Here is a 15,128-nt window from a genome sequence, read left to right as displayed (position 1 = left end):
TGAGTTTATTATCAAAGAACAGAGATGCAAGCGAGAGTGAATAAATACTGGAAAGTAATGGTTACATAGAAAACAAAATCCTCACACTTTCTAGAGCCGGGATTCTCACAAATTTTTGGCAGCCTCAGCATGCGGTTCTGACAATACTGAACTAACTGTAGGAAAAACAAACAAATAAATTACATGTTCATATTTATGTAGGGATTTTTTGCAGACTCAATAATAAATATAAGGTACAGTTGTGTCTTATCTTTACTGGACCTAAACACAGAACAAACCAAAGTGCTTTGCACAGTGTTGTCTTTTTTGTTGTTCTTTTGCTTTTTTGGTCAAAGGTGGACGGCTGTACAACAATTCTGAACTAAATTTAAAAATCCTTTACATAATAGAAGTCCAAATAATAATGAAAGAAGGTATCTGCCAATATGTCCAAAATTTCTTTCACAGACAAAAAAACCCAATCAACCTAGCCCAGTAATAACAATGATAACAGTAACAACAAAATCTGAGCCGTTACTGTTGTCTTTTCAGCTTGGTTTTTGCATCATTTAACAGCTTGCGCCTCTGAAACTCACCGTGGTAATTTTGTTCAACTTCCCTTGCACAAGTGCTGTATGGACGTTGCACGACATACATTTCAATTTGATGAATTTCTCTCTCACACTGCAACTTGCTCAGAAATGGAATCAGATGGCTTCAGAAACACAGGAAACTGCCTTTCCCCCTGGTGCTGAAGTGTTCATTTTTCTTTCTCTGTTTTGCTTTTCTTAGCAGAAGGTCCCAGAGGAGCCACCTGCTGTCACATTCAAGGTCATTTTCTGGCACTAGATTATTTGAAATACTTTCTGATACCCCCCCTGCCCCCATGAACAATCGCAACCTACTCAAACACCACACAGTGAGATGGCCCATAGCCACTTACAGAGCTACAGTAACATGAGATGTAAACACAGTGGTTAGAGGTCTATAAAATCATGAGTGGTGTGGAGAAAGTGACTAAGGAGAAGCTATTTACTTCTTCCCATAACACAAGAACTAGGGGCCACCAAATGAAATTAATGGGCACCAGGTTTAAAACAAATAAAAGGAAGTTCTTCTTCACACAGCTCACAGTCAACCTCTGGAACTCCTTGCCTGGGGAGGTTGTGAAGGCGAGGTTGTGAAGGCTAGGGTTTAAAAGAGAACTGGATAAATTCATGGAAGTTAAGTCCATGAATGGCTATTAGCCAGGATGGGTAAGGAATGGTGTGCCTAGTCTCTGTTTGTCAGAGGGTGGAGATGGATGGCGGGAGACAGATCACGTGATCATTGCCTGTTAGGTTCACTCCCTCTGGGGCGCCTGGCATTGGCCGCTGTCGGCAGACAGGATACTGGGCTGGATGGACCTTTGCTCTGACCCAGTATGGCCGTTCTTATGTTCTTATGTTCTTAACCAAAGAATACACTTTGCGACTTCAAAGAAAACCACACCGATGTAGCTCAGCTTTGCCGGCATGGTACTATTTAAAAGGAACAGACACTCTAAGTCGGGAAGCGTTAGGAAACATGGCAGCGGTGATCAGAAAACGAGCATGTGTTCACTCACGCACAGGGCATGTCTGACCCTGTAGATTTAACTGTCCAGTGCACGGTAGCCCACACCCCTGCCCTACTGAACTGAGCAGAGAAGTCAGTGACTAACAGTTGATGGCACAGGCTGTCTCCACCATCCATCTCCAGGTCAGATGCCACATGTTCTGCAGAGCTCCCTGCACCTGCAGGTGTGTAACCAACCCTAAGCTCACAGATTCCCACCTTACACAGTGAGAGCCAATGCTGCCCATTGCAACAGCCTGCCATTACAGCAGAGAGCTGGGATTCAGGGCCCATCTGTATCCGAGCAATCTGCACCAGTATAATCACAGTGACGCAGTGACATCCGGGCAAACACCTCCTGGAGATGCGCTGGAGCAGTGCGGCTCGCTCTGGTAACTTCCTGCAGCAAACTGCACCAAGGCAAGCTCCTTTGTGCACCAGTGCAGTGCGTCTCCTTTAGCGGTTTGCACCAATTCAACTGCACGGATGTCATGACATCGGCACAGAGGATTCCTAATGCAGACAGACCTGGATTCAATCCCCTCTGCCAGCTGCTAAACCCTCCTGGGGCCCAGTGATCAGATCCCAGGACAATAGAGAAATCCCACCCCCGACAGTCTCCAGCACACTCTGCCCCAGACGACGGGGGGATACAGCAGGGTTCATGTTCACGGCAAACAGACGCCCTCTGCACGAGCACACGCTGTCTGGGCAGCCCGGGGGTGTGAATGGTGCTAAGGGACCCTTCATGGCCAAGCTCAGTGATCGGGGGGTTTCCACACTGCGCTGGTGGAGGGGTCTCGACTGACTTCTACGGCTCATTTCAATAACACTGCAGCACCTGCCGCCTGGCCACAGGCGTGACCTGAAGATCCAGGAAGGCCAGGCTGGTAACCTCAGAGCAACACAGGGAAGGCAAAGGGCTCAGGGATGCGCTGCACCCTGTCCCATTGGACACCCTGGACAGGGACTGTTTCATGGCGCATGGCAAAGGCGACTTGGGTCCAAAGTGCTCAGAGATGGGCTGGGGGGGCTAATGTCAGTCAGATCGTCCCAACACAGAGAGTGCCCAGGTGCAGGGGTCTGGGAGGGAGCAGGAGGAGGGTCGGTGAGGAAGATCCCCCAGGAATCCTCTGTCCCGATCCCCCAGGAATCCTCTGTCCCAGGGGCAGAAGCCAGACAGGCCGGGAGGAGAGAGTGAGCGTGGTAGGTCACGGGGGAATGGGATGCACGGAGATCGTAGATGGAGGGGAAGGGAGCAGGGCGGAAGCTGGGAACTCACCTGCCAGAGCAATGATGGCAGCGATCAAAGGAGACGATACAACTATCAGTGCAACCACAACTCCACAGGTTGGACTTTTCTGGCAGTTACAAGGAGGGTCTGAAACAGAAAGACCCGTCAGGCAGGGCTGGGAGGACACGTCTCACTGACAGCACCGGGGCTGGAGCTGCCCTGGAACATGCACCGTTCTGTCCATTGCTCCTTCCGTCAGACACTCTGGGAGGGGAGCCCAGAGGGTCAGGCAGACCCCCCCACCAAGGGCAGATGGAGGGTCCATGGCTCCCTAGAGCTACCGTGGGGCTGTTACCAAGATCCGGCTCTGGCTGGGTAGCAGGGCCTCAGAGCAGCAGCCGGGCCATGGTAAGACGCAGCTGTGGGGAACTACAGACCCTCCCCCTGCTCTGGGCAGGGAGCCTGGGGGGAGGGATACGGACCTGGGGCTGCTCTCAGCCCCCCACCCCAGGCAAGTGGAGGGTCATCCATGGTTCCCTGCAACTGCCTGGACTCCAGCTGCCAGCCAGAGGTGGGGTGGGGGGACCTCAGGGGGAAGAAGAGGGGGAGGGGCGGGGCCAGTGACAAAAAGTGGGAGGGCCACGCCCCCTTCCAGCACCCCAGGCAGTCTCAGTGTCTCTCTCCAGCCTGCCCCCAGGCAGAGATGCCCCATTACCTGGGTTCCCTCCAGTCTCCAGGTGTCCATTGCCATTAACACACAACTCCTACAGCGGCTCTTCGCTCTTAGCAACCCAGCTGCTGGCCCCATTGTCCCTCTCAGCGACACTCAGGCCACAGACGCTGCTGCAGGTGCTGGGCTGGGGTCGGCTCCTCTCAGTCTGAGTGGGTCCGATTTGGCAGCAGCAAAGCCGAGGCAGAGGTCCTGGCCCTGGCTCCCCGTCCCTGCTCCAGACTCTCCAGCTGATCTGAAACCAGAAGGACAAAGCAGGACAGGTCAGGGGTGGGGGAGGCCATTTGTGGTTTCTCGTTGCCTGCCCAGTATGCAGTATGCCAGAGGCGGTGCCATGATGATTAAAACCCCTTAACTCCTATCGGCCTCTCCGCCCCCAGGGCCGCAGAGACTTGATCTCCTACAGGCCCTGCCCACCAGTGACAGGCACCCAGCTGGGGGGTGGGGGAGAAGACCCTCCTCACACACACAATCCTCCTAGAAGTAAGTGTGAGTAGGATATCATAAGGGGACGGGGCTGGGGCTCGAAACAGCCCTGTCCCTGGCCCAGCCCCCTCCTGGCAGGGCGGGACTTGAACCAGTGTCCTGCGCTCCTCTGCCCGACCCTTCCTTTCCCTTTCCGGGGGGGCTCTCGAACCCCCCCCGCCCTTCGGCCCGGGGCCCGCCCCCCGAATCGCCCACTTTTGCCCAGAATCCACCTCCCTTCGGCCAAGAACCGGCCCCTGCCACAGCGCTGCCCTCCCCATGCGGTCCCCAGCCACCGCCCGAGCCCCCCATTTGGATCCCCGCCCCCCATGCGGTTCCTAGACACCCGCCCGAGCTCCGCCCCCATTCCAGCCCCACTCTCCCTATTTGGAGCCCCGCCCCCATTCGGTCCCCAGCCCTGAGCCCGACCCCACCCCCCCTTCGGTCCCCAGCCCCGAACCCTTCCCCTCCCGGCCCCCGCCCCATTCGGGCCCACCGTGCCCCCTCGCCCCAGCCCGGCTGTGACTGTAACCAGCCCGCAAACCCCGCCGCGCAGAGAGCGAGCCACCGCGGAGCAGCCAGCAGCATCCTCCCTCCCTCCCAAGCCCCGGGTGGCTCTTTCAGGGACCCCTGGGACCGGGAGCGCCTCACCCACGGGAATAGTGCCCAGCGCCGCAGCCGTGGGGAAGGAGGTGAGGTCCCGCGCACCAGCCAGGCCGGCTTGCAGCCGCATCCCGCCGGGTGAGTTCACAGCCACAGCGCGACCTCAGCCACAGCTGAAACGCCATTGCCCGATTTCCTCACAACAGCGGCCGATGCACATGCCCCCCGCCCTCAGCCCCGCCTCCATTTAACCCAGCTCCCCCTTCTCTATTGCATCAAACAAGGCGCACAAGTCCTCCTTTTCATTTTGCAAATACAGACTAACACGGCTGCTACTCTGAAACCTGTCATGGTGCAAGGCACTGAATTTAGCCGTATGGAGTGGAAATCTATCAACTTCATGAAAAAACTCGTACAGATACAGACAGACATCATCTTCCTTTTCAAATGCAAACAGATGGACATCATACCAAAAGGACTGAAGGTAAAACTCCATTACAACCTACATACCACACAGACTAGGCTGACAGCCTGTGCAACACACCCTCAAAGAAACTGCGGAACCACTGGACCAACATCCTCTACAGCAAACAGGGAAAGATTAAGAATGAGCTCTCAAAGATGGATACTCTCATAAAAAAACAACCTTCCACACAAACTTCCTCATGGCTGGACTTTACAAAAACTAGACAAGCCATTTACAACACACACTTTGCTTCTCTACAAAAGAAAAAGGACACTAAACTCTCTAAACTACTACATGCCACAAGGGGCCACAACAGTGGTTCCCTTAACCCACCCAGCAATATTGTTAATCTATCCAACTATAGTCTTAGCCCAGCAGAAGAATCTGTCCTATGTCGGGGCCTCTCCTTCTGCCCCTCCACCCCCACGAACATAATACAGTTCTGTGGTGACCTAGAATCCTATTTTCGATGTCTCCCACTCAAGGAATATTTCCAACACACCTCTGAACAACATACTAACCCACAGAGACCTTGCTACCAACACTACAAAAAGAAGGATTCTAGGTGAACTCCTCCTGAAGGTCGAAACAACAGACTGGACTTCTAGAGACGTGCACGGGCTGATATAGTGGAAAAGCAGCATCACTTGCCCCATAACCTCAGCTGTGCAGAACACAACGCCATCCACAGCCTCAGAAACAGCTCAGACATCATAATTAAAAAGGCTGACAAAGGAGGTGCTGTTGTCATCATGAATAAGTCGGAATATGAACAAGAGGCTGCTCGGCAGCTCTCCAACACCACTTTCTACAAGCCATTACCCTCTGATCCCACTGAGGGTTATCAAAAGAAACTACAGCATTTGCTCAAGAAGCTCCCTGAAAAAGCACAAGAACAAATCAGCACAGACACACCCCTGGAACCCCGACCTGGGGTATTCTATCTGCTACCCAAGATCCATAAACCTGGAAATCCTGGGCGCCCCATCATCTCAGGCATTGGCACCCTGACAGCGAGATTGTCTGGCTATGTAGACTCCCTCCTCAGGCCCTATGCTACCAGCACTCCCAGCTATCTTCCAGACACCACTGACTTCCTGAGGAAACTACAATCCATCGGTGATCTTCCTGAAAACACCATCCTGGCCACTATGGATGTAGAAGCCCTCTACACCAACATTCCACACAAAGATGGACTACAAGCCGTCAGGAACAGTATCCCCGATAATATCACGGCAAACCTGGTGGCTGAACTTTGTGACTTTGTCCTCACCCATAACTCTTTCACATTTGGGACATTGTATACCTTCAAATCAGCAGCACTGCTATGGGTACCCGCATGGCCCCACAGTATGCCAACATTTTTATGGCTGACTTAGAACAACGGTTCCTCAGCTCTCGTCCCCTAATGCCCCTACTCTACTTGCGCTATACTGATGACATCTTCATCATCTGGACCCATGGAAAAGAAGCCCGCGAGGAATTCCACCATGATTTCAAGAACTTCCATCCCACCATCAACGTCAGCCTGGACCAGTCCACACAAGAGATCCACTTCCTGGACACTATGGTGCTAGTAAGCGATGGTCACATAAACACCACCCTATACCTGAAACCTACTGACCGCTATTCCTAGCTACATGCCTCCAGCTTTCACCCAGACCACAGCACACGATCCATTGTCTACAGCCAAGCTCTACAATACAACCACATTTGCTCCAACCCCTCAGACAGAGACAAACACCTACAAGAGCTCTATCAAGCATTCTTACAACTACAATACCCACCTGCTGAAGTGAAGAAACACATTGACAGAGCCAGAAGAGTAACAGAAGCCACCTACGACAGGACAGGCCCAACAAAGAAAATAACAGAACGCCGCTAGCCATCACATTCAGCCCCCAACTAAAACCTCTCCAGCGCATCATCAGGGATCTACAACCTATCCTGAAGGACGACCCATCGCTTTCACAGATCTTGGGAGACAGGCCAGTCCTTGCTTACAGACAGCCCCCCAACCTGAAGCAAATACTCACCAGCAACCACACACCACACCACAGAACCACTAACCCAGGAACCTATCCTTGCAACAAAGCCTGTTGCCAACTGTGTCCACATATCCATTCAGGGGACAGCATCATAGCGCCTAACAACATCAGCCACACTATCAGAGGCTCGTTCACCTGCATATCTACCAATATGGTATATGCCATCATGTGCCAGCAATGGCCCTCTGCCATGTACATTGGTCAAACTGGACAGTCTCTACATAAAAGAATAAATGGACACAAATCAGACGTCAAGAATTATAACATTCAAAAACCAGTCGGAGAACACTTCAATCTCTCTAGTCACTCGAACTCAGACCTAAAAGGGGCAATTCTTCAACAACAAAAAACTTCAAAAACACACTCCAAGGAGAGACTGCTGAATTGGAATTCATTTGCAAACTGGATACAATTAACTTAGGCTTGAATAGAGACTGGGAGTGGATGGGTAATTACACAAAGTGAAACTATTTCCCCATGTTTATTCTACCCCCACCCCCACTGTTCCTCAGATGTTCCTGTAAACTGCTGAAAATGGCTCACCTTGATTATCACTACAAAAGGTTTTCTCCCTCCGCCCCCCATTTTTTTCTGGTAATAGCTCATCTTAAGTGATCACTCTCCTTACAGTGTGTATGGTAACACCCATTGTTTCATGTTCTGTGTGTATATAAATCTCCCCACTGTATTTTCCACTGAATGCATCCGATGAAGTGAGCTGTAGCTCACGAAAGCTTATGCTCATATAAATTGGTTAGTCTCTAAGGTGCCACAAGTACTCTTTTTCTTTTGACAGCACTCTGTGTAGTCAGTTTCACTGCTTCCCCCAGAGAAGTATTCACCAAATCTTTGGAAGCTGTGCACTGCTTCAGGACAATACAATCAGTCATGTCTCTCCCCCCCGCCCCCCACACCCTCCACATGTGTATTCGTCAAGACCTAATCATCTTTATTTATACATTTTGTGTACCCCTCTAACTAGTGCTTCATACACATCCCCAGGGGAAGGGGAGGGCAAATGAGTGCACCCCACACTCAGAGAGACACTGACCTGGGAGCGATTTCTAGACATGGTTGAAAATCTTTTCCAAAGGAAGGATTGTCTGTAGAAAAGTGACTATTTTTGGAATGCAAGGGTTTTTCAGGAAAGATTGTCAAGACTGTAGGAATTTCCTGGTTTCACAATATTGTTCTGACACTTTTAAAATCAATCTTTTGTTCACTACATGCTCTCTTCCATGCCTCCACCCCCGTTGACCCAAAACCTGAGTTTGTTCTAAGAGGAAAAAGTGCAACTAAATTTTTTTGCAAAAAACGTTGATATACATTTAAACATTTGATGAGTCCCACCCCAGAGATGGCTGCATTTCAGCACTGGATGAGCGATTGCTGCGCATTGTTACTATATGGCTGTCAACCAGCTGCTGCACCCAACCCCAGAGGCAGTTATATTTCAGTACTTGGCAAGCAATCCCTGGGCAACCTTGCTGCATGGCTATTGCCAGCTGCCCCAACCCAGAGGTGGCTGCATTTCATGCACTGGGGCTGTGATATACCATAGGGATTAGGCAAGCTGAGGACTCAGAAGTAGACCTAAAAAACCTGTATCTATGGAAACTGAGGCAGTAACACACCTATCCTCCTTTCAGATATTTTGTTCATCCCTTTCCTGGTGCCACATGTGAAACTGGATCATACCAGCTTCAGGGTAGAGACCATGCAGTTCTAACTAAGTGTCTCTACAGCACCTAGCACAGCTCTTCAGGGCAGAGACAGTCTCTTACTACATACAGATACAGCACCGAGCACAATGGGATTCTGTTCTGCTGGGAGCCATAAATCACTGAACATTAAATCCCACCAAATGAGGGTAAATCCAGCCTCATCATGGTATCCACTCATTATACTCCACACCTGAACATACTCATTATATGCACAACATGACCCAATATCTCAATGTCTGTACTTTGACCCGTTAAACTTTTACCCCCAATCGGGGAGATTGCAGATTATGTATTCCTTACGCCATCTGTTCCTAAACCGAATTTCACACCCCTTGGTAATCTGTACCTTATTCCCTGATAACCAGAAACTTCTATGCTTAAACTTTGTACCGTTTTCTTTTTATTTCAGCATCATCTTAATAAAATTATTAAATCTGCAAATAATAGTACATCATTCATGTGTCCTGGGAGGCCCTTTAGCCCACCTTTGGGGGCTGTAAAAACAACAATAGGGCTGCTGCAATATCAGGGTCTCCCAAAGAACCTCTGATCTCCACCCAAGCCCGTGTCCCTCTTTGCAGAGCAGGGGATTGGGAGTCAGTTTCACAAGCCACTGCTACGTAGGAAGATCACAGCTTCCCTCGTCCAGGGACTTCATGGCTGCAGCACTCCTTGCAGCTCAGGTCTCTGCTCCATCTCCCCCTCTCTGTGCATTCGCTGAGGGGGGAGCCCGAACTCCCCCCTTCACACACATCATGTCTTCCCCCATTGCTAGTGCAAGGAAAACCCCGGGGAAAAAGCCAGCCGCAAGGGGACTGCAATACACACAGGGGCGTGGCCATATACTCTATTAGCATCCTGATCCTGGATTGGACAAGGCCCCAAGAGCCTTAACTACATCCGCTGTTGAAATGAATGAAACTTGACCGGCGTGGCGGGACATTTGTAATGACACTGATCAGATTAGCACAAAGCGCGCCAAACCCCTTCAGGGGACAGAGCCCTTTAGTTCACCCCTTCTACGTGTGCAGCAGGGAACAGACAGTATGGGCCATTGCAGTGTCTAATAACCTGCCACGGCAGTAAAGGACCCAGGGGGTCAAGCACGTGATTTAGAGCCATGATAGGAGCCTCGTGGCTCATGGCCACTTCTTGCTTGCTGATTGCCAGGAGCCAAAGAGGACCAGAGCTTGCAGATCATAGGCAGCAGTCAGGCAATGACCAAAACCTGCTGGATTATGCAGGGCCCATGGCTGGCTGGCAGCAGGGCTGGGACAAAGACCCAGGATGGGTTAACAGCCGCGTTGCAGCCACTTGACCGAGGGGGCAGTGTGCGGGGAATGGGGGAGCGAGAGAGGCTGCTGGGGCTTGCAGGCTGAGGCCCTGAGGCGAGGGCAAAGAGGATGCTGGGGCCATGAGAAAATGGCCAGACAATACGCTGCAGTAGCCACTAAGGGAAGTGGCTGACCAGCGGCCTGCAGGTCCCCCGGAAGGGGGGAGCACAGAGTGTGACACAGGCACGAGGCTGTGTGGTCGAAGAGGAGGCCTGGCCCGTCACATGCGCAGACTTTTGTTTCTCCTGGTGGGTGCTCCACCCTGAGGCCCAGCCCTCGCTCCGCCTCTTCCTGCCCCCTTCCCCCGAGGTCCCGCCCCGCATGGCCGCCACTCACTCCTCTCCATCCCCTCCCCCAAGGCCCCTCCCCCGCCTGCCACTTGCTCCTCTCCGCCCCTCCCCCGAGCGCCTCCTGCTAGCCGATCCAGCCCCGGGGCTGCTGGAACAACTGGTTGGTGGCCAGCCAGGGAGCCCTGGAGCCACGGCTCACATATCCCACCTGGGCGTCTCTGGCTAGCAGCAAACACCTCCCTGATTCCAGGCAGATGTGGGGAGCTGGTTTAGGTTAAATGGTGCATGGAGGGGGGCCAGGCTGAAGGGTGCAATCTGACCCCCCAACCCCCCTCAGTGGTTCACCTCTCAGAGGTGCACTTTGATTCCAGGGGCTGTGACTGTGGGTTTCATTCCCACCTCTGGGTTTTCTTTGTCGCAGACGCTGGGAGCTGCTCCCACCTTCCCTCCCTGATTCTTTCAGGTTTTTCTTCTTCTCCCTCCTCTCTTCGCTCTCTTTCCTTCTCCAGTTCCTGCTTCTACCGTAGTTCTTTCTCTCCCCCGTCCCCTTCCTGCATTTCTCCTGTTCCCCCTTTTCTCAATCCTCCCTCCTTCCTTTCCTCACCTCAATTTCAACCTCTCCCGTCCCGCCCCGCGTGTTCTCCCCACCCCCTCTCCTGAGTCTGCTCTGCATGCAGCCCGTTCTCTGGGTGTGGGGGTAGGAGGCTTTCAGGGGGAGCCCTGCTCTCTGTGATGAACAATGTGCTGTCCTTTGGTTTCCAGTGGACATTTGTGTTACGGTTGTTACAGCCAGAAACCTTCCCTAATACTCTGTTTACATGGCTATCAACGCCACGCCACCCTCCCCTCCTCCTCCTCCTGTGCCCCCTGGCCCTGAGGTGGGCGGGACCCCAGATCCCACCCAGAAATGGCAGTTACAGGGTTTGAGGTTTTTCATGCTGTTTTCAAAGATCAGTCTGACCCCCACCCCCTATCCACCCCCTCCCACTTCCCGCCCCCTGACTGACCCCCATCCCTAACCGCCCCCTCTGGGACCCCATATTGTATCCAACCCCTGTCCCCTGAGTGCCCCAACCCCTATCCACACCCCTGCTCCCTGACAGCCCCCCCGGAAATCCCACACCTACCCAACCCGCCCTGTTCCTCATCTCCTGACCGCCCCCCCCAGAACCTCCACCCCATCCAACTGCCCCCGTCCCTGACTGCCCCTTATCTAACCCCCCCTCCCTTACCATGCTGCTCAGAGCAGCAGGAGCTTGCAGCCCCGCCGCCTCACTGCCCGGTAGGAGCAGCGGGCCAGAGCGCCGACGGCGCAGTGAGGTGAGGCTGCAGGAGCGTGGGGACAGCAGGGGAGGGACCGGGGGCTAACCTCCCCTGCCGGGAGCTCAGGGACCGGGCAGGACAGTCCCGCAGGCCGGATGTGGCCCGCGGGCTATAGTTTGCCCACCTCTGCTCTAGGTCCTCACATCCAGGGCTGTGCTTAAGTCTTGTGGAGTTTTCCTGCATAACATCTCTAAGATACAGCCTTTCCTCTCCATCTACACAGCTAAAATTCCCATCGAGGCTCTGATCACATCACATCTCAGTTACCGCCACATGCTTCTCTTCTCCATCTTGCCCAGCTCAGTTCCATTCGGAATATTGCTGGAAGCTGCAAAGATCATTCTCCTAGCCCACTGCTTTCACCATGTCACCCCTCTTTGCATCCCTCCACTGGCTCCCCCTTCTCTATTGCATCAAACAGAAGCTGCTTGTCTTCGCTTTCAAGGCCCTTCACGTACTGTCCTCTCCCAACTGGACATCTCTCATTCACTGTACCAAGGTGTTGACTCTCACCTCCAATCAGTCCATGCTGCCAGCAACACCCACTTGTTAAATTTTCAAACAACCACCTTCATGCTCTCTGCCGCATGCCCTACATGCTCGGGAGGAGAGCCCCTTCAACATTTGCAAACCTACCTCATTATCCATCTCCAATTCCCAAATCAAAGCTCTTCTTTGCCCTGCTGTCTACCAAAAATTCAACAGCCTGTCTCCTGAGGTGCTGAGACCACTGCCTATCATACCGACCGATACAGTCTCATTATTTCCTTGCGCTCCCCTGTCTGTCTGTCTCCATCTGTCTCTTGTCTTATACTAAGATTGTCAACTCTTTGGTGCAGGGACTGTCTTTTGTACTGTTTTGTACAGCACCTAGCACAATGGGGTCCTGATCCATGACTGGGGCTCCCATGTGTTACAGTAATACAAATAACACAGGCTAGAGAATGTCACTATTATGGCTTCAGTGCCCTCCCACCACAGGTTGAGGTTCTGGGGGGGGGGGCGGTCAGGGGATGGGGAACAGGGGGTTTGGATAGGTGTGGGAATCCCGGGGGGGGGCTGTCAGGGAGCAGGGGTGTGGACAGGGGTTGGGGCACTCAGGGACAGGGGTTGGTTAGGGGATGGGGTCCCAGAGGGGGCGGTTAGGGATGGGGGTCAGTCAGGGGGCGGGAAGTGGGAGGAGGTGGATAGGGGGTGGGGGCCAGGCTACTTGGGGAGTCACAGCCTTCCCTACCCGGCCCTCCATGCCTTTTTGCAACCCCGATGTGGCCCTTGGGCCAAAAAGTTTGCCCACCCCTGACCTAGAGAGAGGTGTGAGTGGAAGATGACATGTTATGGGCCTGAGTGACAGGCAGGATGCTGGCGTTGTCCACAGCGATGGAGAAAGGAGGTAATAGAGAGGGCTTGGACAGGAGGGGAGAGACAGAGAGCTCTGCTTTAGCCATGTTGGGCTTGAGCTGACAGCTAGGTAGGCACAAGGAGATGTCCCAGAGACAGGCTGAGGTGTTCATTTGGCCAGCAGGAGATGGGGCTGGTGCAGAGAGGCAAATGGGTGAGTTGTCAGCATGGAGAGGGGAGTTGAATTTGTGTTTACAGAGGAGACAACCCAGAGACGAGGGGCAGAGAGAGAAGAGAACAGAAGAGGGAGGCTGGCCATAAACCATGTCACATTTACTGGTTTGTTTGTTTGTTTGTTTTTCTCAAGACCTCCCCCCTCCTTGTCACACACTGTTACACCGAAACAAACCAGTTAGGACCCTCCCCGCCCCATGTGTTTATATACTATTTGGTCAGCCCCAGGGGACCAAGGACAGAGCCTATGGAAGGGCCCCGGGGAGCTGGCAGGAGGGGGAAGCAGCGATCAGAGGGGTCGGGGGTGGGGGGAGCAGGGGAGGGCAGAGGGAGGACAAGGTTTCAGGAGGAGGGCGGGCAGGGCGGGCAGGTCAGGGAGGGCGAGGACTGAGCCCCGATCGGAGCTTTGCCCGGGGCCGGGAGGGATGCCGCTCGGGCACCCGGCCAGCCCGGGAGAGAGGGGGAAGGTTTGTGGGGAGCGGAGCGGCCGGGAGTCGAGGGGTTAAATGGAGGGGGGGCTGAGGGCGGGGATCGGCCGCTGTTGCGGTGACCCCCGGGCACGGACGTTTCCGCTGTTCAGACCCACGTGGGAACGAAGCTGGCGCGGGGGTCACAGGGAAGCCGGTCGCTCTTCGGTCGCTCTGCGGCTGCGAACTCACCGGGCGGGATCCGCTGCGAGCCCGCCTGGCTGCTGGGACCTCAGCTCCTCCCTGGGCTGCGGCGCCGGGCGCTCTTCCCGCGGGTGAGACTCCGGGTCTCAGGGGTCCCTGCCCGGGCCGCGGGTGGGTGGGTGGGTGGGTGCTGCTGGCTGCTCGGCGGTGGCTGGCTCGCTGGACGGCGGGGTTTGCGGGTCGGTTCCAGCCACCACCGGACTGGGGCGAGGGGGGACCGCGGGCCCGAATGGGGAGGGGGAGGGGCCGGGGCTCGGGGCCGAATGGGGGGTGGGGCTCGGGCTCGCGGCTGGGGACCGCATGGGGGCGGGGCTCCGAAGGGGGGGCGGGGCTTGGGAGGTGCCTGGGGACCGGATGGGGAGGGCAGCGCAGTGGCGGGGGCCTGTCCTTTGCCGAAGGGCTGGGACTCTGGGCCAAAGGGGGGTGATTCGGGGAGCAGGCCCCGAGCCGAAGACTGTGGGGGGGGTTCGGGAGAGCCCCCCCGGAAGGGAAAGGAGGGGCTGGGCAGAGGAGCGCTGGACACTGGTTCAAGTCCCGCCCTCCAAGGAGGGGGCTGGCCAGGGACAAGGCTGTTTCGAGCCCCAGCCCCTCCCCTTCTGATATCCGACCCACACTTACTTCTAGGAGGATTGTGTGTGTGAGGAGGGTCTTCTCCCCCACCCCCCAGCTGGGTGCCAGTCACGGGTGGGAGGGGCCCGTAGGACATCATGTCTCTGAGGCCCTGGGGGCGGAGGGGCCGATAGGAGTTAAGGGGTTTTAATCATCATGGCACCGCCTCTGGCAGGGGGTTGGGCTGCTGGGCAGGGAACAAGAAACCACAAATGCCCTCCCCCACCGCTGAGCTGTCCTGCTTGGTCCGTCTCGGGTTCAGATCGGCTGGAGAGTCTGGAGCAGGGACGGGGAGCCAGGGCCAGGACCTCTGCCTCGGCTTTGCTGCTGCCACATCGGACCCACTCAGACCGAGAGGAGCCGACCCCAGCCCAGCACCTGCAGCAGCGTCTGTGGCCTGAGTGTCGCTGAGAGGGACAATGGGGCCAGCAGCTGGGTTGCTGAGAGCGAAGAGCCGCTGTAGGAGTTGTGTGTTAATGGCAAT

The sequence above is a fragment of the Caretta caretta genome, chromosome 14 (assembly GCF_965140235.1).
Source record: "Caretta caretta isolate rCarCar2 chromosome 14, rCarCar1.hap1, whole genome shotgun sequence".
Lineage (NCBI taxonomy): Eukaryota > Metazoa > Chordata > Testudines > Cheloniidae > Caretta > Caretta caretta.
Note: the sequence above shows the minus strand (reverse complement) of the source record.